General features: G+C 51.6%; 1 long non-coding RNA gene across 1 annotated transcript in view; it reads left to right on the top strand.

Moving 5' to 3' along the window:
- LOC107182824 overlaps positions 1 to 6,053 on the top strand; it is a 20,964-nt gene that overhangs the window by 2,736 nt on the left and 12,175 nt on the right. The window lies entirely within an intron of this gene.

The raw sequence follows: 6,053 nt of genomic DNA, 5'->3' as shown, positions 1-6,053 counted from the left end.
CAGCCACCGGTGTGCACAGGCCCCTCCGGAGCCGACAGCCCGCGCAGGCCCAGCTCGGCCGAGTGCTTGTAAGTTGCTAAAAACTTCAGGACTTTAAAAGATGTGCAAGGCTGTTTGACACGATCGTTGAATTGCTGTATATCTTTTCAAGTGATGAAGCCCGCCTGGGGATTTTAAAGGAAAGAAGCTGTACTCTGCTGGGTGAGGAGTATTTGACTGTCTCCGCCTGTTTCCTATCTCAGTGCTCATTATGGTGACTGTTCATAGCATGATCATTGCTTCGCCGTTGGAGGATAACATTTGTTAGTGGAGATCGGGAAAATTTATTTGTGCGATTCTGCAGAGTTCATTTTTCTATTCCCAATATTTGCTGAAGTTAAATAAAAATTTTCAAGCCATTGAGGTAATAAAATATGAAACAACAATTTTCTGCACCCCCTCCATGAGCAGTGTCCCCCCCCCCCCCCCCCGTTTTTTTTTTGGCCCTGGGGTGCTGAGTGTGGACACGCGCCCTGTGGGGCCGGGGAGGGCTCTCTCTTGCCTCTAGCTCAGCTCTCCCTGAACACCTCCCTTTCGAGCGCGGTGACCTCACGGTTGGGATCACACTGAGGTGCCGGGTCGAACAGCTGGCAAGGACTGAGGGCTCCATGCGGAAGGGAGGGGCGTCTTCCCTTTCTGCCGTGACCAGGCTCCCTCGCCCGGATGCTGGACTGTGGTCCGAAGAGGCCTCTGGTGGCCCAGAGCGGACGCCTCAGCCCAGCGCCTCGGGTGACGGGAGGGCCCTGCAGCAGCACCGCAGCCCCCGTCTCTGTCCCCTTCTCAGATGAGTCAAAACCTGACTCCCGTCCTTGTTGCCCTAACGGCATTGAACATACACATCAGGCCCCTCTGTGCACACAGTGGGGGGCCTGGGATGGTGGGGGGCGCTCCAGCCTCCTGTGCAGAGTGTCCCCGGGCGCCTGCCAGGGCTGCTGAGGCCGCGAGGAAGAAAAGGACCGGGTCCAGGGCTCAGAGGCCATGTGGCCTAGGGAGGTGACGTGACAGATAAGCTTTCCTGTGGGGGGTGGGCGTGGGGGGAGAGGGGCCTGGCCTTTGCTGACCTCAGGCGGGGCTGGAGGAGCCGTGGCTGTGGGAAGGGGTAGGAGACAAGTCATGGGTCCCCAGATGAACGGCCTGTGGAGAGTGCAGCCCAGCCTCGTCCTGCAGACTCGAGGGAAGGACGCTTGTGGACACGGAGCCGGAGTGACCACACCCACGCGGGACTCAGCTAGTGGCTTCCTGTCTCCATCCGTCCAGTGAGTGCATGTACTGAAAAGAGCCAGCCTGCCCGGACGTGCGGCTCAGTGGTTGAGCCTTGAGCATTAACCTATGAACCAGGAGGTCATGGTTCGATTCCTGGTCAGGGCACATGCTGGGTTGTGGGGCTTAAACCAGTAGGGGGCGTGGAGGAGGCAGCCGATCAATGTTTCTCTCTCATTGGTGTTTCTATCTCTCTCCCTTCTCCCTTTCCCTCTCCCTCTAAAAATCAATAAAAACATTTTTTTAAAAAAAGACAAAAGGACCCAAAAAAGTTATATGTGGAGTTTCAACTGCATGAGGGGTGGGTGGGTGCCCCTTACTCCCATGTTGTTCAGGGTCAACTATCTAACCTGACGCTGGCAGAGAAGCTGTGAACTTAAAGGGAATTTGAGAAGCAAGGGAACCACAGAGAACAACCTCACTGCGAACTGACTGAAACCCGCCCGCTGGCATGGCTCAGAGGCTGAGCTTTGACCTGTGAGCCACGAAGTCACAGTTCAATTCCTGACCAGGGCACAGGCCTGGGTTGCAGGCTCCGTCCCCAGTGGGGGCTGTGCAGGAGGCAGCTCATTGATGTTTCTCTCTCATCATTGATGTTTCTTTTTTTTTTAATCCTCACCAGATGATATTTTTCCCCATTGATTTTTAGAGAGTGGAAGGGAGAGGGAAAGACAGAGAAATATCGATGTGAGAGAAACACATTGATTGGTTGCCTCCTGCACGCGCCCTGACCAGGGCCAGGGCTGGGGAGGAGCCTGCAAGCAGCCTGCAAGCAAGGTACCTGCCTGGATATGAGGAATGGAACCTGGGACCCTTCAGTCCCCAGGCCGACGCTCTATCCACTGAGCCAAATTGGTTAGGGCCATCATTGATGTTTCTATCTCCCTCTCCCCTCCTCTCTGAAATCGGTAAAAATTTATTAAAATAAAAACTTTCCTGCCCTGACCGGATAGAGCGTCGGACTGCGGACTGAAGGGTCCCGGGTTTGATTCCGGTCAAGGGCACGTACCTTGGTTGGGGGCACATCCCCTGTGCAGGAGGCAGCTGATCGATGTTTCTCTCTCATCGATGTTTCTAGGTCTCCCTCTCCCTTCCTTTCTGTAAAAAATCAATAAAATATATTAAAAAAAAAAAACTTTCCTGAAATCCTTGACTGACTGCCCAACTCTACAGGCAGAGGGGAGTACACCTGCCCCAGCTGCTGCTGGAAGCTGACGGGACTGAGCACATTCAGCTGCTGCAACTGTGGGGTGAGACGGAATTTGTAGTTTGAACACAGGCCAGTTACCTGCGCTCCAAAACAATAACAACAAAGTAATCATCACAAGAACACAACAGAATCCAGAATCACTACAATGTCTGTGTTATCTACAATGTCTGATTTTCAACCAAAAATTAATCGACATGCAAAGAAGCAGAAAAATGTAGAATCAGGAAAAAACATAGAAATTGGCACCAAGTGGACCATGATGCTGAACTTAGCAATCACTTCAAGTCATATTATAAATATGTATTAATAATTAAGGGATAATTATTTTAATGAGTGAACAGATAAGGAAGCTCAAGAGATTTTTTAAAAAGTTGTTAAATAGAATTTCTAGAGCTGAACAGTATGAAAACTAAAATGGAAAATTGCGCGTGTGTGTGTGTGTGTGTGTGTGTGTGTGTGTGTGTGTTTAGATGGTTTGAATAGCAGATTAGAGGTAGCAGAAGAATTGGTGAACTTCAAGATAGAGCAATAGAAATTAGTCCCAAAAATGGAGAGAACAAAGAGGAAGGATGAACAGGGCCCCAGAGCCGTGTGGGACACATGAAGCAGCCACACACATGTGATGGTCTCAGAAGGAGGAAACGGAGAAAGGGACAGGACACACCTCTGAAGAGATAAGGCAGAGACCACCCCAATGAGTGAGCCATGTAGACTCTGGATCCAAGAGCCTCAGTGAGCCTGAAGCCGGATGGAAACGATGGAAACCAGTCCTAGGATCACCGTAGCCAACCCTGGAAGCCAGCGGGAATGCGAACATCTTGGAAAACCTTGGAAGTGAGAGAAAAATAGGTTACACAGAGGGACAATGACACGATTAACCGACTTCGCAGCAGAAACCAAGTTTTCTGAGGACAGAAAACTTTGGAACATCAAGATGCTGAAATTAAAAACTGCCAAACAAGAACTCTATATCCAGCAAAATCTTCAAAATGAAGACATTTTCTATAAACAAAAACCGAGAGAATTTTTCCTCAGCAGATCTTCATTCTGAGAACTGTGAAAGTGAGTTGGTGATGTTGAAGGGGCGGCTCTACCTGGCATCTAAGATGAACGGGTAGATGGACGGCAATGCAAGTGGTCAGCATGTGGGTCAAAGACTAGATGTGTCTCCAAGATCCAGACAGAGGACAGAAACCACTCATGTCAACGAAGAAGGTTTTTTCTTTTCTTTTTAATTATTTTTTTTGACATTCCATCTCTCTCTCTATAAAAGCCTAAGCGACTATCCGACCGTCTGACCGTCTGATCGGCAGCTATGACGCACAATGACCACCAGGGGGCAGACGCTCAATGCAGGAGCTGCCAAGCTGCGGTGACTTGGCAGCTGCGGTTCTCAGGTGATTTGCCCAGAAACAGAGAGGAGGGAGCCTGATTCCCGGGTGTATCACCTGAGAACCGCCCTCTCGCAATCTGGGACCCCTCAGGGGATGTCGGAGAGCTGGTTTTAGTCCAATCCCACAGGCCAGGCCGAGGGACCCCACTGGTGCACAAATTCATGCACCGGGCCTCTGGTTACAATATAATTGACTGTGTTCCCTGTGCTGTACTTTACATCCCATGACTATTTTGCAACCACCAATTTGCACTTCTTAATCCCTCACCTTTTTCACCCAGTCCTCCAACATCCCTGCCATCTGGCAACCATCAGTTTACTCTTTGTATCTGTGAGTCTGTTTTGTTTGTTTTGCTCTTTAGATCCCACACATGAGCAAAATCACATGGTATTTGTCTTTCTCTGTGTGACTTATTTCACTTAGCACAATACAGGCAGCCCTTGGGTTACGTCGGACTCCATGTACATACGTCGTTTCGTGGTTACGTCGCCATCTCCCATTTATTTTTTTAAAAAATGTTCCATCATTTCGAGGTATGTACATATGCGCTTTATGTTTTTATTATTTACCACAAGTAAAGGTCAGGAATTATCTTTTAAATTTTTTTTACTGTTTCCCTTCATTACTGCTGTGTATGTGCTCCATGTGAGTGACGTAGGTGCTTACGTAGGTGGGTTCCGACTTATGGTGGAAATTGCGTTACATCGCACCGTAGGCTCGGACCTCTGACGTAACCCGAGGACCTAGTGTGCCCTCCTGGGCCCTCCACGCTGTCACAGATGGTAAGCTTTTGTTCTTTTCTGTGGCTCATGTCCCATGGTGTGTATGCGCTTTGTCCACTTGTCTATTGTTGAGCAGGTGGGCTGCTTCCACAGCGTGACTATTGTAAATAACACTGGGATGAAGGTGGGGGCACACGTACCTTTCCAAACCAGTGTGCTGGGTTCTTCAGATAAGTACCCAGAAGTGGAATCGCCGGGTCATAAGGCAGTTCCATTTTTAATTTTTTTCTTTTTAATTTATTATTTTTCTAGAGAAAGAGAAGCATTGATTTGTTGTCCCAGTGATGTATCCATTCGTTGGTTGCTTCTTGTATGTGCCCTGACCAGGGATCAAACCCACAACCTTGGCATATCAGGACGACACTATAACCGCTGAGCTAGCTGGATGGGGCATTTTTACCTTTTTGAGGCCCCGCCATACTGCTGTCCACCGTGGCTACACCAACCTGGATTCCCACCAACGGTGCACGAGGGTTCCCTTTTCTCCACATCCTCACCCACGCTTGTTGTTTGTTGATTATTGGTGGCAGCTATGCTAACAGGTGTGAGGTGATACCTCGCTGTGGTTTTCATTTGCATTTCTCTGAGCAATGGTGACCTTGAGCTTCACCGCACGTGTCTGTGTCCGGGTGGGGGCAGCTCTGGGGCCCCTTCCGGTTGGCTCAGGACCCCTGGGGCAGGTCAGGGCCCCTCTGCCAAGCACGGTTTTGGTTGGAGATGCCCATCCCACCCCATTCCCAGGCTGACTCTCAGATGCCCCAGGAGAGGTGAAGTGAGGCCATTCCCAGGCTGCCTGGGGCACAGTTTTTAATAAGAAGGCTCTGAGGTGGCAGAGCCGCCCGCATGCCCTCCTGTATGCTGGGGGTGGGGATTGGGGAGGTGGCCAGGAGACCTGGGCAGGACAGAGAGGGATAACAGGGGTCCCACGAGGCTGCTGGGCACCCACCGCAGGGCGGGGGCCAGCTCCACCCGCCACAGCCGTTAGGGCTTCCTGTGCTCGGCAGGAGGGCTCAGGTGACAGTGAGCTGGGGCCGGGGTCCCTGGGGAAGGGGCTCTTGACCATTCCTCGGCCCGCAGGGTTTGGGGGAGCACGGGGACCTCCGGAAGGCCTTGGGCAGGGCTGCCAAGGTGCAGAGGGTTTGCGAGGCCTGCGCTGTCAGCCTGAGCAGAGGCGTGGGCTGTGGGGACAGAGGTCTCCCTGGGCCAAGGGCGCCCGCTGGCGCCAGCCCGGCAGGCCGTCAGGATGCCAGAGCAAGGGGAGCTCATGAGTTCAAAATATCACTCCCCGTGGTGACGCCAGGCCCAGCCAGAGCGCGCGGGGGTCCCAGGCCGGTGGGTGGGCCTCTCCATCCTCCACTGGCCAGCCTG

The sequence above is a fragment of the Myotis davidii genome, unplaced genomic scaffold (assembly GCF_000327345.1).
Source record: "Myotis davidii unplaced genomic scaffold, ASM32734v1 scaffold2798, whole genome shotgun sequence".
NCBI classification, from domain to species: domain Eukaryota; kingdom Metazoa; phylum Chordata; class Mammalia; order Chiroptera; family Vespertilionidae; genus Myotis; species Myotis davidii.
This window is presented reverse-complemented; position numbering and strand designations above follow the sequence as displayed.